The sequence below is a fragment of the Hydra viridissima genome, unplaced genomic scaffold (genome assembly GCF_058129835.1).
Source record: "Hydra viridissima isolate aposymbiotic clone 2 unplaced genomic scaffold, HvirCarnegie_v1 scaffold_4, whole genome shotgun sequence".
In the NCBI taxonomy this organism is placed as follows: Eukaryota; Metazoa; Cnidaria; class Hydrozoa; order Anthoathecata; family Hydridae; genus Hydra; species Hydra viridissima.
The window spans coordinates 16,561,373-16,585,192 of record NW_028324303.1 but is presented as its reverse complement, the minus strand read 5'-3'; the positions used below and the strand labels follow the sequence as shown (position 1 = coordinate 16,585,192).

Below are 23,820 nucleotides of genomic sequence, written 5' to 3'. Positions count from 1 at the left end.
TTTTTTCTTACATTACTAAACAAATATTCTCAATTACTTATTTCATGAATATATTCTTTTAAAAGTAAAATAAAAATAGTATTATATAAATGCCGATGATAATATGCAAGCAAAGTCATTTAAACATTTTCTCTGACACCGTTTGAAGTCTTGGTCAAAGTGTTTTTCTTCATTAGAATTTTTTCTCACTTTAACATCTTCTCTTTCTCTGTTTTCCAAAAATCTCTTTTTAAATCCTTTTTAAATCTTTAACTCACTGGTCAGCATATCTTTTATAGTTGAAAATGTGAGAACTAATTCAGCGTCCCAAATTTGTCTATAAAATGTTTCTGGAGAATTTTGGGATGCCTTATCAGATTAGTTATATTTATTTTCCTTGTCTATCGTGTCTATCTATGTCTATTTCTACTTTACTTGCTATACAAGAAGTCTTAGTTATACTAAATTCCTTTTTTCTCAATTGATAGTAAATTCTAAAGGTATTTTAGGTATGATAAACATATAAGTTTGCATGCAGATATTAAAAATGATTGCCAATTAGATATACACTCTATAGGAAAGAGATAGAGATAATTTATATACAAGATGTGCAGTAAAAAAAACTTCGTTTTGAGTTCCGAAGTTTTTAATATAAATTAATGACTCATGTCGCGTGATGAGTCAATAGAATTGTTCAAAAAGTAGTTAAGAAGCAGATCAAAACAGGTGAAGAAATTGGGCAAAAAGAAAGCCAGTCGTCCCAAAATGTTAACCTTACGAGACAAAAATTTGAAAAAAATATTAGCATAACAAAATCGTAAAAAAAATTAAGCGCGGAACTAATTCAAGAACGCAGACGAGCAACCGTAACTATATATAATCCATGTACTGTGCGACGATCTTTGTCAAGGTCTGGTTTATGAGGCTGTGCAGCTATCATACAACCGTTATAACACAATGGCAATAAAGAAAAAAGTTTGAAATAATTAAATGAAAATTTAGAATGGCAAAAAAATCAGTGGGATGAGGTATGTTTACAGACGATTCAGAGCCCAAATTTAAACAAAACCGAACATGTTGGGGCTACTAAGATAGAAAGAAGGTGAAAAATTTATCAAATTACTTTTAAACAATAATATTCTTGGCGCTGAGATAAAAAAGTTCTTTTGTAGGCCTTAGGAATTTCTTTTAGTAGTATAGTTGATGAGAGAAGCAGGAAAAAATTTCTATAAACTTCAATAATAAAAAAAAGCGCTTATATGAGATTTCTTAGAAAGGGTTATCCGAAATTCGACTATAGAGCTATTTAATAGACTAAATAAGCCCCAGAAAGGGCATTAAATAGCAGAGCGTAGAGCTAGTGAATAGTCTTGTTAGTAATCTAAGGTAATCTAAATGGCCGTGGGCTAAGACCTGCGACTTAGTAAGGCTTGTGTTCTATAATTAGTCGACACTCTTAACTAAATCGTTCCGCGCGGCTTGCGAGTGGCTTTAAGAATGCGTTTCATACATCAATAATATTTTTTTTTTTAGAGATTATATACAGTATAGATAATAACCATAAAACATAGACAGCGCCGTAGAACAAGAACTAAAGAGCTTGCTCAGAAATAATATAATAACTTGAGACAAGTACCTGGAAGTCTTCAAGAAATAGGTAGCTTTATCAACCAGCCAAAAAAAAAAAGTCTTAGCATGTTCTTGCAACCGATCAGAGACACGAGTCTCTAGATTAGAATCTCACCAAGGAAGAACCTGAGTTAATATGATTAACACCTGGAGAGTTGCCATCGAGCGATCAAAAAGATGAGCCTAATCAGAAGCTGAGCAAGGAAGAGCGTAAGTTGTAAGAATTGAAACCAGAAGTGTTGCCATCAGCCGATCAAATAAAATGAACCTGAGCCAACCGATCAGAAATACGAGTCTTAAGATCAGAAGCTCAGCAAGGAAGAGTTGGCGAACTTCGACATTTACAAGAGTACCGACTGACTTAAGAATTGTAAAGCCACCATACCACAAGGACATAAGGTTGAGTTATTTCCAAATGAACTGATGTTAACCATAAAATCAAAATCAATTGATCTTTTGGAGAACGAGATAGAGGAGGAAGGGCGGAAATTTTCGTATATACTTGCTATAGTGTTTGAAAGGGAAGACAAGATCTCTGAGGGTGACTCCGATGTTACATCTACAACTGCATATCTGGGGGCCACAGGTGTACCAATACTAAATAAAGACAATACCAAGGAGTCTCACAAAATATTCGAAAAAGTGACAACGGAAAATATAATTTATTTTACGCCTACTAACCCTGGCTGGTCAACAAAACGATGCAAATTTATAATCATTAGCTCTGCCGAGTACAGACCTTTCCGCGGTATTAGCTTTTATGAGACATCTAGTGGTATACTAAGGAGACGTGTTATCGTAGTGAGGAACACGGATAAATGATGCGTTAAGTAGGCCATACTATCCAAGAAATATCAAGCGAATTACCATAAAAAATGTGGGAGCAATTACAGGAGGCACCTGAGTGAGCTAAACTTCAAAGGGATTGATACCAGTGTGAAGGTCATAGATGTTTAAAAACTTGAGTGTCTTTACCCAGGGCTATTTATTAATGTCTTCGGATGGAGTAAGGGGTTTTACCCCACGTATATTAGCAAGATGGAAGGGTATTTTAGAGAGCAGGAAGACAAAAAAGGCGAGAAGGAAGACCCCATTATAAACCTCTTACTAATGTCAGATAAGGTAAACCTAGAAAAGAATCACTATGTTTTGATCAGTAGCCTAGCGGGTATGTGCTATCCGCATAACAAGCATTATGGAGTAAAGCACCCTTGTGAGCGCTTAACTCTCGACAAAGGACCTCTTGAAAGAACATTGCATAGATTGCCTAGGTATTGAGACAAAACCTCAAAGAAAAAAAGAAAAAAATGGGAAAGCATCAAAAAAATATCCTAAAATTTGTAAATAAATACAAGCAGACACTAGTGCCATTCATAATATATGCGGACGTTGAGTGACTAACTTGCCAGTGCCTCTGCCAATCCAGAAAAGAGCTAAACGCATTTCTTATCAAAGCAGGTCCCGTGTAACTATTGTTATGTAGAAGTTACCAGCGATGGAAAAATTAAATGAACATTCTTATACCATGTAGAGGATGTTGTAGAACACCTCATGCACAGCCTACAGACAGAGGTGGCTTAGACTACTGAATTCTTTGAGAGTTTAGATAAGTCGATGAGCCCTCGAGAACAGTATTTCCATAGTAAAGAGAAAAATGCTTTATATGTGATAAACCTCTGGTGAATGAAAAGGTACCTCACCACACCTACATCAGTGGTAAGTATAGGGGGGCAGCCCATTCAAATTTAGCTCCATAAAGACCAAGACTGAGCGTAATAATACAAAGCTTCCTGTTATATTCCACAACCTAAGAGCCTATGACGGGCATATCATCTTGCAGCTTCTAGGTAATCATCACTCGATTGATTATCTAAGAATCTGGGGATTAGGGAGCTGAGGATTACGAGAAAAGGTCTTACTAAAGCTGAGTCTTCTACGGCAAAAAGTGTTCATCCCTATAAGAAAGTTAACAGCTTTGACAGGTTCGATGAGACCTGTTTACCACCCAAGGAGGATTCTATTCTAGACTTAAAAAGAATGGGATAAAGAATGGAGACCATGCACTCGCACAATAGGTTTGCAAAACGCTTAGATGAGAGCTACATGATAAACACAACGATTATCCTATTGCCCCAGAGAAAATCATAGTTCCAGAAGAATGGCTAAGCGATTACCATAGAAAGCTAAACGAGGAGAGTAATCATAAAAATAAGGGGTTTGAGAAGCTGGTATCAAATCTTTGGAGTAAGAAGCGCTATGTTGTGCACTATCGCAGCGAAAAGCTCTACCAATCGCTAGGTACGGTGATAACAAAGATCCATAGAGGTATAAGTTTTAGGCAGGAGCCTTGGATGGCTGATTAAATCAATATGAACACCGAGTTGAGGAAAAAAGCCAATTCGTAGGGCTAAGACCGAAATTTATTCAGTTCTGAAAGCGGGAAAAAATATCGAAAACGCAAAGAGGGTTCGAAAGATGAGCAAGTGAAGACATCTCTTAACCCAAATGACACAGAAAGATGGATAGAGTCTAATGGTATCATAACCCACACCTGAAGCAAGCCACTATACGTTAAGTGACCCTTTCAGATGGAAACTCTGTCCTCCCTGGAACTTTGTAAAACTCTTCACGGACGAAGCGTCTGGCTGGCCCATTGGTGAGACTCTAAAGGGCGGGCTGACCGTCACGTCTCAGGACTGAATCTATAGTGTGTGTAGTAATAGACCAGGTGGGTTAGTAGCGCAACGATGCCAACCTTCAAGCTCACCTATTGCGTATAGATAACACGAGAGAGCGCCAGGAGATATTTGGGCTCCTTGAGACCAGCAACCTTTCGAGCTGGTTTTGAGGGTATGTGATAGACCTTCACAGTCTTGATAGCGTCTTTTGGTTTAACAACTAACAATCTGGACGGCTCGCCGTTGAGGGAGACTGATGGTAGCAATCTCACCCACTAATTAGATCTTTCCGAAGACCGATGCGCCGTCAACAGTATCTCTTTAACTTACTGCACGCCAAAACGTCTCTCAGTAAAAAGGCGATTGAAACGCTCTACTATTCCTTGCCAGCGATGACTTCCGGCAGCTACTAAATGCAACTGAACACCGTGCTTCTTGAGTATCTGAGTAGAAGCACCAAGAAACTGACGGCCGGGTTCGACCATAAAAATTAATTTCAAGGTTCGTTGGAGGCGCCCTAGCGAGCTAAATGCTCTAAGACAATCGTCTCACAAACTTTCATAAGACCGTAGAGAGCGTAAATAAGTATGGGATACTCTTGATAATTCTTCATAAGGTGTCTACAGTTGAGATGATTCTTAAATTAATGGCAACAGCTGTGATAAGTAATGGTAACAGCTGTGATAAATCTTCAGAAGCACTTCTTGAAGTTCGTGGAGGCTAAATTTCAGCGCCATGACAACCTCAAGACAGCATATGATCAACCCCACGCACAATAGCAGTCAACCTTGACCACGCGCCCAGGAAAAATCAACACAGCCCTCGTATCAGTTGGACAGCCCGGGAATCATGTAGATTTAGCTAACGCAATCCAGGCATACAGAAACGCTCTGGGTGCCAGCCCCGTCGCGAGGGCTTGAAGCCTATTTGGAAAGTTTGGCCTTGCAGTCCATTTTTATTTTTATTTTTTGTGTTTCGCGCCTTATGTGAAATACCATCCAGCGAGTCCACCAAGAACTGCGACTGCGGCAACGTATCCGTAGTCTTGCATTCTCCTGTCACCCCTAAGCATATAATAATCCGAGAATTTGAGTTATTTAGGAACACTGAGAATTTCTTGGTTGGGCTTCTCTCCTCTGGCACTCATCATTTTGCGATGGTGACCGTTCGCCATGACATAGTTGTCGAGTCGAGACTTGAATGCATACTCAGCTGCTAGGCGAGTGTTGAGTTTATCGAGGTTCTCGGCGCGGTTCTTTGCGTAATCTTGTTACGTCGTAGTTAGAGCCTCCATGGCTTTGTTGTGTCGTTAAATCTGATCATTAGTCTCGTCCTCTGAGAGCTTTTGTGCAGTAACTTGGCCACCAATAAAAGCTGACGGGCTCGCAATGGCGCTGAATATAGCCATTCCAATAGCTGCCGTCATGCTCGCAAACGCTATAAGTCTCACATTGATTTTTCAATTGCTAGGAGCAAGGCTAGCAGAGATCTATTTCTTATCGATCATGATCTGCCGAGGCAACTCACCGAACATTATGTAGCCGATCAACTTCCCAGCGTCTCGCATATCAAATCTTGGCTCAGTCCTCAACACTAGCCTTTTTTCTCCGAGGCATAAGAGATGGCTAGTGCTCCGACGTCAACCACTGCGCTGAGATAAACAACGTCAGCTACTGCTTTCTTGTAGTCAAGTGTTGGAGTAGACATCTAGAAGGAAAGATGTAGCTATTATATCAAGACTTCAAATGGAACCCAGTGACTTTTAAAGACCAGTCTTGGCGTGGACATCAACGTTCTTACCAAAGATTGCCCCAAACTCCAGGTATTGTCTGGTCGAGATATCTATCTGTTCTTTAAAGAACTTGCTTGAACCAAGTGTTCCGTCGTGAGGGTGTGATAAAGAAATTGGGAAATAATTGTTCTGTAACACTTTCTTATATTTATCGCGGAAGGAGAACCCTTGATTAACATAGATCGACGGAGACTCGATGTCTTAGATGGTAAAAGAACAGCAAAAAACTCCATTAGTAAGCGCTGATGTCAATGCATCAGCAGCAATCCTGCGAGCCAGAGCAGTGCGTCTTTAATCCTGTCCATGGTTCTTTTTTCTCTCGGTTCAGGTTCTGGAGGCTTGAAACTAGGATCAGGTGACGCTATAGCTGAAGCGTTTGGTAGTACTCTACCGAGACTAGTAATTAACCAATCTATTGTTATGGCGATAGCTGTCAGCACCGCGCCTATCGTAATCCCCTGCTCGCGGAATATCGCTCTTATTTTTTATTTTAATGCCAATGTCTAACCTCTTTTTCCAGTAATCCGTTCAGTTAGGTCGCGTATCTGCGTGAACTGGCTTTTCAACCATTTCTTTAATTCTTTTACCCGAGCTTCTGCGTCAGCGAATCTTTTTTTGGCTTCTAAATTTTTATTTTCATGTCCAATGTCGCTGAACCTCCCTTCAAAATCTTCCTCGTTGATCATCTGGATTTTTAGGACAATCCTTTTTGTTTCTTTTTCAGCTAAGTCTTTTTTAATATTCTCATTATCTATGAGCTGCCTGATACTCTTCACTTTTTTTGAGGCTTTACCTATGGAATCAGCCTTAATCCCCACTTCACTGAGTGATTCGTAGATTTAATCAAGACTAACAGGGACTATATCCAAACTTTTAGTTTCATTAGATGGGTTGTCGATTGCAACAATTGTTTTATCCAACTCAATATCATTCTTAATGAACATTCTCCAAATATTGTATCTGCAATTAGCCAAGATGGCTTATCCAGCATGTATGGCACACAGCTCAACCCCCGGGAGATAAGCTGGTGCGGCACGCTATCCGTGGCGAAAGGTTGATAACCACATTAACTTTAACTGTTAGCTCGCTAGCAAATCATTTGGGTCAGACATTACTGGTTCGGTTCCCTAGTCTAAGTCATGATATGGTTGTGGTGCCTGGCACCGTGCGCTTGATCTTTGATGTTACACCACGAGGGGGACAAACCTTACTGCTCGTTTCTTAAGCAATCTCGGCCGAGCTATAGTAAAAAAGATGAGTATCTGGAGGCAGGGACAAGAACTTCAGAGACTTATGTATTATGATGACAACTGGGAAATGCCTGACCTATTTCTGTCTCCAATAAAAATCTAATCTCAGCGTACCTCTCCTGATCGTTTGATTCAAGGATGTGATGATCAAGCTGATCCTGGTAATTTTACCCTGCTAAGGTGTGGTTCATTCTTAGTTGTAACCACCGGGGCTAATGCCAGTGCAGCTAACGCTTACGGTATGAATCCCTGAAAGTACTACACACCTCTTGACTCAGGTAGAAGCCCATTCCACCCTTCAAGTTTTGAAGACTATTTTAAGTATGAGATTGTGTTCAGCAATCGACCTCAGGTCATAATCTTGACTGACACAGGTGTTGCTGTCAAGTATAGTCTAAATAACATCGGTCTCGAGTGAGACTGTTTCATCCGCCTCGCTGTCTGCTGATGTCGCTTCGGCGCACAAGGTTGTTTTTTTCTGGCTTTCAAAAAAATTATTAGCCATTGGAGGATTGAGCAATTTGGTACGCCAACCAGCTGGCTGTTTGATGTTAATATTGGTTGTGAAAGCCTAAAATATGTTAAAATCGCAAGTCATAGCTCAAATACTTTTGCACGCCAGCCAGATAAGACTCAGCCAAGTCTCAACCCTGTAAGAGTAGACATAGAGGGAAGGAGTAATTTGCTATACTCAAATGGCTAAACCCCCACAAATGTATGAAGAAACTATCCAACGCATTTCTGGAACGAACCGCGTAGTCTCAGCCGTTACGAAAATGGTTTCCAATGAGCAGAATAATTAAGCCATAACCTTTAATGATTGATATCTACCTCCTTAGCACTATCGATCAACACCTCCATGGCTCAGGATTTAAGATTGGGAACAATAGAACTAGCTACAAATAAACTCGAATAGACGTATGTGTTTTGTATGGGGACGGCCCTTTTTTTTTTTTTTTTTTTTTTAAGTAAGAAAGCTTTTATGAAAAAGTAAATTAAGTATATAATTGTGAAGATTAAAAAAAATTCAAACTTATCTTTAAAAATGGTTTACTTTTATAAACTGTAAAAAGGGGGCCAAGGAACACATTTTATTTGAAATACTTAAATTTATTAACTTTTATGTGATAAAATACGCAGGACAATCGGAAATTATTCTATGGTCATCCTTACTACTAAAACATAATAATTAAGCGTTTGTTAGAATATTTATGCTTTAAAGCTATATATATTTAAAAAATGATGGTTTTAACTTTATAATAAAAAAAAAAATAGAGTCTGGTTACTTTTTTAAGTTTAAATATTTTGTACATCAAATCTTATATTTTAGCAATAAAAAAACACGTAAAAATGACTGAGTCTCATGAAATAAAACTAAAAACATAATGCAGAATATGTGGAGAAAGTCTAGATAATGAAAGTGTTCTTTTAACAAAACGTATCGTTAGAATAGAATTTTGTTTTTTTATCCGAATCGATAAGGACCACCCAAATATGCATCCTCAAAAAATGTGTTATAGATGCGTTTCAATATTAACAAATATTGAATAAGGTTCAAACACTGAACTAAAATAAAGATCTTAGCCTGAAAATTGCAATGTAACTGAATGTGTTTGCTTTGAAGCCAATAAAGGAAGAATAAAAAAGAAAAAGATAAGTGGAAGACCTTTAAATATTAGTTATAGTGAAAATATTTGGACAAGACATGTAATAAATAACATGCCAGCAAGCACACAACGTTGAAACAACGTTGAAATAACGTTGATTGACGTTGATCAACGTTATTTCGACGTTGATCAACGTTATTTTAACGTTGATTCAACATCGTGTGCTTGCTGAGATACAATCTAAACTTTTACCTCAAACAAAATTTAATCTCAAGCTGCAAGATATTAACTGCATCTTAAAACCTCATGTGCATTTTTATGTGTGTACTATTTGCAACGACATTATGCATAAACCATTTATTATAAAAAAATGTCTTCATTCATTCTGCGCACCATGTCTGTTACCACTTTTCATTGGCAAACTAATATCAAAAACAAAATGCCCTTAATGTTCCTTTTCAATTCCAAGTGATGGGGTAATTTCGTCAACCAATATCATTGAAATGATAGAAAATTTGCAAGAAGTATGCAAGTAAGGTTTTGGTAAATTGTTTAAAGTCACACAACTTTCAGAACAAAAGAAACATCAAAAAACTTGTCAAACAACTACGATATCAAGTTCAACAACATCAATATTATCGTCATCAACTTCAGAATAAACTTTTCAGATATATTTGCATTGGATTCAACAAATGCTATACCAAGAAATATTGAAGGTGCTGCTCTACATGTAATAAAACAAAAAATCTTTCAAACAACATCCAATGTAATTGAATTTCCGACAGGTGGACCAAGGGTAATACAACCTTTACAAAAACAGAGACTGTAAAATTACTATAACAAAGCAAAAATGTTTTTATTTTTTTATTAGGAAACTATGGTATGTTTTTTTGAATATTTAAAAAAAAATTACACAACATTTTAGCCCTTATGCTTTACATCAACACCAAGAGCCTACAAAGAAAGTTCAGATGTATGTTTACGCACAATTTGCAGACGACAGTTACAGCTTAAACATATGAGCAAAACATGTGGAGAAAGCATCATTTCTACAATCAAGCAAACTGTTACTCTTTCGAAATCTTTAAATGAAAATGAAAAAGAATATATTCTGAACAAATCAAATATTTCAAAAGCCAAATTATCTGCTGAAGAAATGGTCAGTTTAAAAGCAAACATGAGCAGTACTTATGTCAACATGAAAATATTATCTAGGTACACAAGATTGCAATTATTATACAGAAATCTTCAAAAGACAAATTCAATACTTTAAATAGTTATTGTTAATAAAAAAAACATTATCATTTTAGGTGGTTGAAAAAAAAACAATATAATACGAGCTTCTAATGCAAAACAAAGAAATGTGGCTAAGAAATGGTCATGTGATGATCTTATTGTTAAAAACGCTCCATTTATGATTGAAAAAATAGATTCAAAAAGTTCTTACGAAATCAAGGAATTGCCATGTGCATATATCGAAAATATACAAGGGCATATAAAAAATGTACTAGATAGACTAGATAGGTACAAACAAACATTTTTTAAAAACAGCTTTAACATACTACAATTAGTTAAATTACTTAAAAATACTACAATAAATTAAATGCAATACTATAAAAACAAAAACTAATTTTTCTTGTTATAATTTTAGCAACAACCAATAATTATAATTTAACAACAAATTATTATACAACAAGATTAAAGACAACTAATTCCATATCAAAATAGAAGGTGACCATGAAGGTGATTCCTTCAAAATGTTTTATCAAGTAGCAAATGTGGAAAAGCCTAGTAACAAAACTAATACAACAATATTTGATATACTTGAAGAAATATATAGAGAAATCATTTTTGTTATTTGATCTTAATCTTTTTTTCTTTAAATCATTGTGTTATATATATATATATATATATATATATATATATATATATATATATATATATATATATATATATATATTAGGGTGTTCCAAAAAATGACTTTTTTGAATTTCAACTAACATTGCTTTTCAAAAGGTGCCCCAACCTTAGTATTACTAATAAAATTTTTTTTTTTCATGATTAGATCACTCCATGACTTCCCTCAATGGGTCCAAAGGTCAATTTTTGCCCATATTTCGGACTAACTGAGGGGAGTGTTACCATTATCCAAATTGATTTTTCTTTCTTTTTTTTAGTTGTTTTATCTTTTTGAAAGAAATTAAAGTATAATGTTAAGCTTAGTTTTTTTTTTACTTGAACAATGAAGATCAAAAAATTCAAAAATATTGACTTATTTTACAATATTTCACTATCTTTGTCCTATGTACCATTTTAATGTGTTTTTTGTTAAATTTTAAATACACATATATTTGCTTCATTTTGTGAATAATTACATTTTACCTTGTGTACGCAATTTGATTTTTAACTAACTTTATATTTTGGTTATCATTTATCTTTTCAGTAACTAATTAACTTAAAAAAAGTTACTTAAAAGTAAAATGTCTCCTAAAAAGAAGTTGAAGCTTACTCGAAATAAGGCTGAAGTATTTCTAGTAAAGATAGAGAAAATCTTTCATGTTATAAACTTCCTACTGGCATAGAGGTTCTGAAGTACTTCCTTTATCTAAGAAACTTGAATCCCAAAGTAAAGAAAACGGTTTTAATTAGGTGTCATTTCGAAATTAATTCATTTGAGCTCAGACGCCCTCCACAAGCTGACTGTTGTGTAATGTCTAAGTTGGTAAGGCCATGGAATCTTGCAGGATTCACTATCATAACCTTAGAAAATATCAGGTAAATTATGAATTCAAAGTTTATCAACAAATTTATTTCTATCTTTATTTTAAACATTGAATAAATTTTCCGTTTTAAAGAAAGAAGATTGATAAAATGGTGAACAACTATTACAAGTTAAAGAAGAATAGCAAACGGAACAGCCCAACAGATACAAAAAGGAATGAGGAATTTTTTGAAGAAATATTAAAATGCTTTTGGATTAGTAAAAAAAAAGAAGAACTAATTGAAGATATTATGAAAGACAGGAGAAGGATATCCAAAGCCAAAAATGAAGATATTGCGTTTATCTTGGACTAACTTGGAAATAGGATGGGAAGAATAGAAACAAATGATAAAAGGTTTACATACACTATTAAGAGATCCCACAAAAAATTGTGTTCCACGTTAAACGTGGAAAATAAACTAAACAATGGTAACAATCTTTATAGTTTAGAAAACTCTTCAAGCAGTGATAATAATTCTGACTGTGAATATGTGCAGATATAAAAAAAGAACAATCTACCTCTGTTGTTTTGTTACCAAAAAATATTTAAAAAAAAACCGCTCTCACAGCAATAGGTGAGGGAACTTCAGTTAGACAACACAATGCAATAGTGGCAAGTGTTATTGGAAATTCAGGAGGTGATGTTACTAATTTTGCAATATCTTCTTCAACTGCGTTTAGAGTTGCAGAGGAAGCTGTAACTAAAGAAGGAGAAAAGATTAAAAAACACATTACTGAACTTGTTAAATCTTTATCATTACCAATTATTCTCCATTTTGATGGAAAAATAGTTAAAGAGTTTACAAACGGAATAGAACATCAACTTGAAAGACTAGCTGTTTCCATCGGAATAGATGGACAGAGTGAGCTTCTTGGGATTCCTCATTTGAACTCTTGCACTGGAGAAACACAGAAGAATACAATCATAAAACTTCTTCATCATTTTATATTTTTAATAAATTACAAGGATGCGTTTTTGATACAACTTCTGTAAATACTGGTAATAAAAAGGGTGTGTGCATTAGATTAGCTGTAGAGCTTGATAGACCTCTACTTCTCCTAGGATGTAGGCATCACATCTAAGAAAGCATATTATTCACTGCTGGAACATTTATCCTAGCAGTAAAACAAAAGGCCCAGATAATCCATTGTTTAAGAAGCTTAAAGATGTATGGAACTCAATTGATCAAAATTCCCATGTGTTGAACAAAGTAAAAATTGAAGACATTTCTGATAGCTGGCTGCAAGTACAGTTCAAGGAAGCCTTATCTTTCTCTCAAAATATTATTAGAATGAAAACAATGAAAAAGGTATTTAAAATTTTGAATAAACTGAATTTTCTGTAATAAAATAAGTTTAATACTGTTTTGTGCCTAAATAAATAGTTTTCTTTAGGATGGATGTAGGTCTGATTATCTAGAGTTAGTGGAATTGACAACAATGGTTTTATCTGGTGATGAAAAGTACAAACTAAGGAAACTTGGGCCTGTACACCATGCCAGATTTATGGCAAATAGAATATACTTTTTGAAAATGTATCTCCTTCTATACAACATTTCTAGCTTGACAGATTTCGAGAAGAAAGAAATAAATGATATGGCATTCTTCACAGCTTTATTTTACACTGAGTGGTTTATAAAGGCTGAAATTCCTGCTATCGCTCCGTATCAGGTGACATTTCTATGTTTTAAAAGTTTTTAATCATTTTTTTGAAAATTTTGTGTAATATTTAATAGTCTAAAAATCTTTAGGATATGAAAGCTCTTTAGCAGATGGTGAGATACTCAAAAATCAATCCTGTCCAGGCAAAACCTGTTATAGAGTCTCTAAAGAGACACACCTGGTACATTGACCCAAATATTCTAGTTATGTCTCTTATTGACAAAAATGTACAAGAACGGAGTGACATTGCCAAGAAGTTGTGCTCAACCCCAAGACCAACAACTTATGCCATAGAGAGACATCAAGTTAATTTAAATATACTGAACTCCCTTATGTTTGATGATGATTATCCCCCAAGTTTGATCCCGCTTATAACTGACCAGAGTTGGTTAATTTTTCATATCTTAAACCATGCAAATGCTGAAGTACAGTGGCTTAAGACTCCATCTGAGACATGGGATCTAAATGACTATCACCTAGAATTCAAACAATTTGTGAATAATCTTGAAGTAGTAAATGCCTGTAGTGAGAGGGCTATAAAACTAGTTCAGGTATCTATTTTTTATGTTTGGTACTTACTGTTTATGTTAAAAATCTCAATTTATTTCACAAGCTCATTGCTTTTAAATATTGTTTAATAGGAGCTGATCAATAAATCGCACAATGAGGATAAAAGACAAAGTACCTTCCTTGTATCAAACAAATATAAGAGTGAAAGAACAATTAAAAAAAATTTGATTATGTAAAAAATTCTTTGTTTACAAAATAAGTTTATAAGCATAAACTGTGTTTGACAACTAATTACATAAGAAACTAATCATAAATATGATTTTATTACGTAAATATAAAAATCTTAATAAGTAAATTATCTTGTTAACAAGCAGAACACTATTATATAGTGCAAAAAAGCTTAAAAATGCCTTTTTTTTTTTTGAATTTTTTGATCTTCATTGTTCAAGTAAAAAAAAAAATTAAGCTTAACATTATACTTTAATTTCTTTCAAAAAGATAAAACAACAAAAAAAAAAAGGAAAGAAAAATCAATTTGGATAATGGTAACACTCCCCTCAGTTAGTCCGAAATACGGGCAAAAATTGACCTTTGGACCCATTGAGGGAAGTCATGGAGTGATCTAATCATGAAAAAAAAAAATTTATTAGTAATACTAAGGTTGGGGCACCTTATGAAAAGTAATATTAGTTGAAGTTCAAAAAAGTCATTTTTTTGGAACACCCTAATATATATATGCATATAAGTTACAGAAAATTGAATCAAAGATTTCATGAAGTACTTCGGTGAAAATTGGCCAAACGCTTCAATCACAGCCAAGCTTCAAATGCTGGAGTACCATGCATTACATTTCATTAGAAAATGGGGAGTAGGACTAGGTACTTAAGGAGAGCAAAGGGAGAAAGTGTTCAAGCTGAAATCAACCACATGAAGAGTACCTACTGCCATATGAAAAGACTAAGTAGATTAAAAACCATAATGAATGAGCATTTCATAAAAAACAACCCAACAGTAAAAAAATACCAAAAAAAAGTTCAGTCAAGAAAAAGGAAAATTGTAGATACTAAAAATAATCCAATAAAATACTGCAAAATGATTTAAAGAAAATAAATGGCAGTATTAAAGCCTACATAATGTTTCTGTCAGTATTTTTAACCTTTCAAATAAAAAGAAAACTTATCAATCTTTAAAAGCATTATATTATCACAAAAAAAAGTAACCGGTTTTTGATTTTTGCTTTAAATGATTCACAAACTTTTATATTTTCAAAAAAAAATCAAGATAGTCACTAAAAAATTTAAAACTTTAGAATATAGACTAAAATGTAAGCACATATTAAACTTAGCCAAAAAAAAACAGCTAAGTTTCACTTTAGTCCCACTTCTATTCTCTTTTTAAAATTATTTAAATAATAGCTTTGATGACACATACCATACCTAAAGTATTGTTTTGATATCATTTCTTAGAGACTATTTAGAAATATCTACAAATAAATCTAATTTGAAGTTTAGGCAGCTTTATTAGTTGTTCTCTGTTTACTTGCGAACATTATTGTTTACCAACATTTGAGCAAAATGTAACGCATGCGCATAATAAATGTCCGTTACTAAACCACCGTGTGTTATAAATAAGGCTGTTTTTTTAATAAGAATATATATATACAAGTTATAAAAAAGGTAGATTAGAGCCAACCATCAAAACAAAGCTGTCGGAGATTTTCAACTTAAAACAAAACATAGAAGAATTAAAGAGACGAAGAAAACGCCGACAATGAAGAAATTGACAACTGGTAAGAAAAACAGAACAACTTAATTAAACAGCAAAGTGAACTTCTCACCTCACTGGAAGAACACCGTATGGAAAGAGAAATTACGATAAAGAAGAAGATGCACGAAGAAATTGCTCGTGTAAAAGAAGAACTAAATGAAAGAAAACAAGAAACAACTCAAAGCGTGCACGGTGTGCAAACAAACGATTTTAAAGCAAAACTTCCCAGAGTACAAATTTAAAAATTTGATGGGACTATTCTAGATTGGGTACGGTTCTTGGAACAATTCAGCACAGAAATTGACAACACAAGCTATTCTCCGGTAACTAAATTATCATACTTACGTGAACTATTATCAAACACGCCAAAAGAGGAAATTGCTGGACTCCCTTTTAATTCAAATGATTATAAAAAGGCAAATATGATTCTAAGTCAAAAATATGGAATCACTTCTGAAATTATGCGGCAGCATGGTGGTGATATCATGGATCTTCCCTACATAAATAAATACCGACGTGGATCAAATTCATCTTTTTTACAGAAAATTAAATGTAAGCGTAAACTCATTCAAAACTTTAAACAAATTGGAGACAGCGGAAATACTGGTACGCGAAACTCTCGACGAACTTGGCGCTGTTAAAGCTGATATTACTCGAACAAATTCAAATCAGGCAGGAATGGGGCTTTGAACACCTAATTCAAGCTCTAAGTGAATATACTTTACGAGACCCGAGATCATCTATTGGACGACCAAGTAAAAATATCAGAAAAGAAAATTCAAAACCTCACTATAATTTGGAGCACAAACATCAAATGGAAAAACACTTCCAACCTAACGAAACTAAAACCAATGGCTGTGTATATTGCAGTTCGCAAAATCATGGCAGTCACGAAAGTAAGAAACTTCATTCAACACAGCAAAGGAAACAATATCTTAAAGAAAACCATTGCTCCTTCAACTGCACGTCAACAAACCATACGGTAACTGTTGTAGCAAACCTTCTTGCTTCCATTGTCAAAGAAGGCATCATTCATCTATATGCACTGGGGTTAATAAAAACGAATCAAAAAAGGGTATTCTTATGACTGGATACGAAGGGCAAACTATTCACCCCACAGTTGTTGTGAACGTTGGCAAATAAAAAGTGAGAGCACTCTTGGATATGGGAGCTGGTAGTTCTTATGCTTCATATAAGCTAACTAAGTACCTAAGGTTAGAGCCAAATAATTGGGAATCGAAAAACATTGAAACAATGATTGGATCAATACATAAAAAGCTTCCGTTGTTCTACACAAATCTATATTCAATAAACGGACACAACAGCCTAGATATTAAACTTTACAAGTTAGAGAGGAAAGTGCTTTCAGTGCTACAAAATCTGAGGATATCCGTCCTAAAAAAGAAAATCAAGCGCTTAGAGGGATTGCATTTTAATAATGAAGATGACTACGATGACCATAAAATTATAATTGTAATATTAATATAATAATAATATAAAATTATAATCTTATAATTGGTGCTGGTGATATTGCAAGAATAAAGTTGAAAGGTTTCAGGGCTGGAAATGATGGAGAAGCTATTACGGAAGAAAGCATATTTGTGTGGACGGTTATGGGACCAGGACAAAGCACCTCGGACTGTTTATAATTACTAAGTCAACAAACGACTGCTACAAAGAACTGTACAGCTTGGATGTTCTTGGTCTAGAAGATCAAACCGAAGGAAATCAAAATAAAGTGTATGAAGAATTTAAAGAACAGCTACAACAAGACTCAACTGGTTTTTATCACACTGAATTACCATGGAAATAGAAACGTTCAAAACTGACATCTTATTCAGATGAGAGTATCTCAAGATTGCATAGCTTATTAAGGAAACTGGAAAGAAACCGAATGATCTCATAAAATATAACGCTATTATTCAAGAACAACTCAAAGATGGAAAAATTTAGTATCCACCAAACAAACCAACTGCCAAGAAAATATTCTACATGCCTCATCGAACAGTCATAAAAGAGGATTCCGAAACAACTAAGCTAAGGATTGCTTTTGATGCATCAGCTAAAGAGTACGGATCACCCTCACTTAACGACTGTATACATATTGGTCCTCCATTACAACCCTTACTAAATCCTATTTTACAAAACAGATTGCAACCTGTTTGTCTAACTGGAGACATTAAACAAGCCTTTCTACAAATAAGATTTGACACTAAAGATCGTGATGTTTTCCGTTTCTATTGGATATCGGGCTTAAAAAGTAAAGAAGTAATAACTCTAAGATTTACTTGAATCCCGTTTGGCTTTGCATCTTGCCCCTTTATTCTTGGGGGAGTAATCAAGCAACATTTATTGACATATGAAAAATATTATCAGCATAAAAAGAATGAAACTCAGATAATCAACAAGGGCATATATGTTGATGATATAACCACTGGAAGAGTTGACCTGGAATATGTCAAAAAAATGAAAGAAACAGCAATTCATATTTTTAGAAAAGGGAGGATTCCAGCTTCACAAATGGCACTCGAACTTTTCTGTATTAGAAACCAATGATTCAAAAGAGAACTATCATGAAGTCACCATCAATGAACGAAATCAAAGTTATTCAAAAATTCTTGGTTTATTGTGGGACAAAACACTTTCATCTGAATTAACAAAGGAACGGATGCTTTGGAAAAATACTTTACAAGACCTAACACCAAGAACCAAATACCAAGCAGTGTAAAAGAAATGACAACAAGAAAAGACACAACTGAAATCATAAGCGACAATGCTAGTACATTTATAAAACATTTGTTGGTGGATCTAAAAATTGCAAAAGGACTCGCTGATAAACTAATACTTAAGTGAAATGAATATAAAGTGGAAGTTCGATTTAGCAAGCCCATGATGGGGAGGTTTCTTTGAAAGAATGGTGGTTTTGGTAAAAAAATCATTACACAAACTTGCTGGAAGGATTCGTCTGACATTGTATTCTCAATATCAATAAAAACTTCTTTAAACCGAACAATTTAAAGAAGCTTTGATTGATGTTGAGAATACATTAATAATAGACCATTCGGATAAATCGAAAACAATATTCAACTTTCAATATTAACACCAAATTTGATTTTACATGGGAAAGGTATTACGATCCCTTCCAAAAATGCAGGAGATGACGGTGAAGAAGATTTTAACGGCGCGACTGCAGTATCTCTCCCCCCCCCCCCTTTTTTATGATTGATTCTGATAGAGAATTTTATACTGATTCAGAAAAGTATAAAAACAAAGACCTGGAAATTAACGGAAAGTGCTCTAATTCGAAGTCAAAGTTGTCAAAAATCCCAGTAAAAACCCTAATATTTGCCATTTTGAAAATAATAAGTTAAAAATCTTTTTGCTGACAAAAGCAGTATATTAATAGCATGGTTTTTACATTTAAAAAGTCGTAAAAATATGTTTATCTAGCGCAATTTTTTGTGGCAATGAAAATAGCCGTTTTTTGATTTATTAGAGAATATACTATAATGCAGGTAATGTACTTTTGTAATAAATTTTAAAAAAGAATTCAACAGTTTTTTTTCCTAAAAGAAGAACTTTTGAAACTTAGTTCACTGTTGTTTTATCACATACAATTTAGAAATAGTAACCTTCAAACCGTTTTTTTTTAATAAAAAAAAACCAGTGTACAATAAAATGATAATTATTCATCAGTTTGTCTACATCCTCAAATTCTACGTTCAACCTTTATTTGAAAGCTTCCATTAATTTCATTTCGTTATAACACTTTCGTTATAATACTTTAAAACAGTAATGCAAAGGCTGATGGAAACCAGGTCTGTTTGTTGCGCAGTGTAACGGTAATTAATTTTCATTAAAAATGAAAGTTTTTTGAAAAAAAATTTTACAACTTTTTTAATAAGAATAAATATAAAAAAGTTATAAAAAAATGTTGAATCGATCTTCCTTAGTCAGTTGAACACAAAGAAATATTCACAACATTTGGTCAACATTTTCATTGAAAGGATATTGTATAAAAGAATGAAATGCTGTAAAAAAAAAAACTTGCATAAAAGCATAGTTAATTTAGTTTAGGACGGAAATTAGTCTTAACGGTTTTAGATATTTTTTCCGGTCCACCTTAAAATTATCAATTATCGACTCCAGTCTGTGATTATGTTAACAATTAAAACCATTTCTAACGCTGGAACAGCGTTAGAAATGGTTTTAATTGTTACATTAAAACCAAAGCAAAAATTAAAGACCACTCATTTTTTTTTCAAAATTTATTTTTAACCTTAGTATAATTTTATTTTGGAAAAAGGTATCAAAAAAAGAAAAACATTTTTAGAAAGAATTTTTATTGTATTTTATATTTATTATAAAATATATTTTATATTTATTATAAAAGAATTTATAATTTATTATTTTTTTTTTTTAATAATCGCACTTCATTATTCATAGCCAATTGAGAGGCTTTCATGAGACTTCCAGATTTAAAAAGACACTTTTTTATTTACAGATGTTTTTAGTTTTTTGATCTTTTACAAAATTGAAACATCAAAAAAAAGGGAAAAAATTGTTTTTTTATTTTTTCTCTTGAGGAAGCAACGTTACTTCAATAAAAGACAGTTATCATATAAAAGACAACACCCTATTATATACTATACAAAACTCTGTTAAAGTTATTTTACCTTCTTTTATTTCAAAATAAAAGAATAAAAAGTGTTTTATAAGTTAAAATGATAACAGTAGTTTGTAACTATAAATTTATGTAAGAAAAAAAGAAATAAATGAAATAAAAAAGTGCTCTAGAGTTTTTTTTAAGTTTTTTTCAATAATTTAAAGTGGAACATTTCACTCTTACTTAATACCTTTCATTATTTTAACAATAGAAAATTTGTCCTAACTTAATAATCCGGAAGCATTTACTTAGCATCATTTTGATTAAAAAGTTCAAAATTATCAGGGCTATAGTTAGTTAATTTACCAAGGCAGGCAAAAGAGCTTCCCGTTTTTTTTTTCCCAATCATCGGAACTACCCAAAATACGGTACTAATTTTTTTCTTTTTCTTTTCAGATGACCAAAGCATCAAACATATGGGAACCTTTCATTAAGGCCGATGATGACAAAGCCACCTGCGATGAGTGTCATTAAAGAATTTTGCACAGCGTTTTGCACAAACAAAGCGTTTTGCACAAACACCTCAAAGACAAACATGAACGAGGGCTAATCACAGACATCAGTAGGTGGATGATAGAAGTGATAAAACCATTTTCAGTAGTGTAAGTTGAATTTTTGAAACATTTACAGTACAAAGAATTAATTATTAATTTTCAGGACTCTTTATTACAAACTTTAACTTTATGCTATTTTTTGACCATCAAGCAATTTTAGTACTTTGCTTTAACATAAAAGTTACTAAGTTATGGTTAAAATAAGTAGAGAGTGGCTTACTACATGCATGGCAAGCTAAGTTGGTTCAGAAGAGCACAAATTAGGTGGCCATTTTTCTAAGTTTACCATATTTTGAATTATCAAAGCTATTATTTTTAAGAATTTTTGTTATTAAGAGTTTATTTTACTTGCTATAAAAACCATTGTTAGAGGCTGGTTAAAAAAAAAAAAAAAGTCAATACCTGACCGAAATGGGAACATTTTACTAGTCTTAGACTTGGAACAGTTATCTTTTGTGAAATTTTCAAAATATCTTCTTGAAAAAAAACCTCCCGGAATGCCTAAATAGTTAGCACCATTTTATCATTGTATCAGCTTTTTTCCTGATACGTTTTTAATGTTTAAGTTTTTAAATTTGTTACTTTTTAATTTTTCTTTAATAGACTGATTTTTTTGGAATTAGTACAGCGTAGTTTACGTATATTGACTGACCGTTTGGAGAAAATTCACGAAATAGTACAGACAGCAACAAACGGTTAGGACTTGGGAAGGCAGTCTTTTAATTTAAAGAGAAGTATTTTTTGGGAGGAGGATTTTATCATTTTTTTATTTCGAGAGGGGGGGGGGGGGGGGGAGTCTCTAGGGGATTTTTTCTTTAACCAATTTAGAAATGGCCTAAGCATAGTAGAAATGAAAAAAACGCATATAATTTGGTAGACACCCATTTCATAGAAGAAATTCTTTAAAAAACAAATTTATCTCTAGTTTTTGTAAAGATTTCATGTGTTATTTAAAAACTATAAGCACACTCTAAATATAATAAGGGAATATAAAAACAGATTATAATAAAAGCATTTACACTAGCCAGCATAATTGTAATTTTCTCGCATTAAATAGATAAAATAACAATAGCCTCAAAAAAATCTCTCTTTACAATTTTTTTTCATTCATTTATACCGGATAGTTTTCCGAAAATATCCATCAATAATCGTCATAAGACACCACTAACACATATTTACAATTTTAACTGGTGAAAACAATTGAAATTACTAAATCTGCAATGCCATTGAACATGTTTGCGTTTTCCGTGACGGAATTACATTTATAAATTATATTTTGCTGGCGCATAGTAAAGTTTTTCTTTTAACCACCATTTTTAAAAAACTAGTTAACGGAAAATTTCTGCTTCGATAACCTCTTACTTATTCTGCCGAAATTTCGGTTCAAACCACTACCATAATAAACGGTAACTTTTATGAGGAGACTTTTTTTAAGTTTAGATACCTTTTTTTTAATTAAGCGTGGGATCATGATAAAATCCTAAACTTAATCGCGTGGGTAATCAATTTTTGATTTTAGTAATTTTAATTGAAATTACATAACATAAGTTGCTGTTCTAAAATAATACTTTAAGCGATTTTTTCACGTTTTACTTTTTATTCAATTATGTCATATAGATATCGTTTAATTACCTTATGTCCTATAAATTCAACCATTCTGTGTGGGACATCGAAACCATAAAAATGATTGAGGAAACAAAATACTATTAGGGTCTTTATTAAAGATTTGAATCTGAGACTTCTCGTATATAAAGCGAGTACCACATTAATTTAGTTTAACTTTTTCGACAGCAATGACTGGAAAAAAAAGATAAAAAAAGTAAATTATCTAAAAGACCTTTATATGGAACGTAAGAACTTATATATCGTCGGATGAACAGCTTGAAAGGCACGTATTAAACAATCAAGTAGAAAGTGCGTGTACCTAACACGCAGAAAACTTGAGCTCAGATGATGATAAAAGTAGCAAGGAAAAAGTATCAACATATAAAACTGTAAATTAGTTATTTAACTTTTCATCCATAATATTATTTAGGTTAAGAAAGAATTTAGCTGTTGTGAAAAGATCTTCAATTTTCCAATCATTTGTTTTTGATGCGATTAAGAAACCGGGGGACTAAAAACAAATACTTATCACCAGATATTCATGTTGGAACTCAAAAGATTTTTAATAACTGATAAGATAATTAAAGCTAAAAATGTTTATAACAAAATTATTATAGATCCAGGTATTATTAATGGGTTAACAGAAAAACAGGTTAGTAAAATCAAGAAACTAAATCTGTCATCAGAAGATCGGAAGTTCTTAGAAATTTAACCTTAAAATGTTGCGCCATTCTTTGAAGCAACTAAACTTCTCTCTATTAGAAATTTTCCTACACTTTTGTCGGCTAAATTTGTCCAAAATAAGTTAATGAACTTTCTTGAAAATGAATCTTCAGCTTAATGTTTTTTTTATCACAATCATCCTCTACGGTCGAGAAAGAAAACATGTTACGAAGTAGTCTTTTCAAACTCAAAAAGGTTTATTGAAAAGATATCTTCGTAAAAAAAGTTACAAACTTTGCTAGCATGTTTCTTTGATCCAAGAACTAACGTGTGTCTTGCAGAAAAATAAAATCAGGAAGCAGAAAGTAAACTATTGAAAACATTTTCAAATAGAATGCTCCAACAATATCCTGGAAGGTCAACGTTTGTAAACACTTGTTTGCAAAATGACCAAAACCAACCGAGAAGTGGTTAGTTATAAAAGGTTTTAAGTTTTTAAATTTAAATATGTTTAAGCTAATGTTAATGACCTTTTAAAACACTATTATAAAAAGATTTCCATATAAACAAATATTATTTATTTTCAATTGTAGAAGAGACAGATTCAAATACTGGATTCGAACTTCAAGATTCATCTCAACAGTCTGTGAAACACAAAAATGGACTTGCTAAACTTGCAACATTGTGTGGTGTTAAT

The 23,820-nt window shown here is 33.2% G+C and overlaps 1 protein-coding gene and 2 pseudogenes across 1 annotated transcript in view; 2 read left to right on the top strand and 1 right to left on the bottom strand.

The window, feature by feature from the left end:
- LOC145182681 (E3 ubiquitin-protein ligase HECTD1-like) overlaps window positions 1–23,820 on the bottom strand; it is a 232,973-nt gene that overhangs the window by 114,799 nt on the left and 94,354 nt on the right. The window lies entirely within an intron of this gene.
- On the top strand, window positions 9,280–10,797 carry LOC149890148 (uncharacterized; annotated as a pseudogene).
- Window positions 11,646–14,104, top strand: LOC145183343 (uncharacterized; annotated as a pseudogene).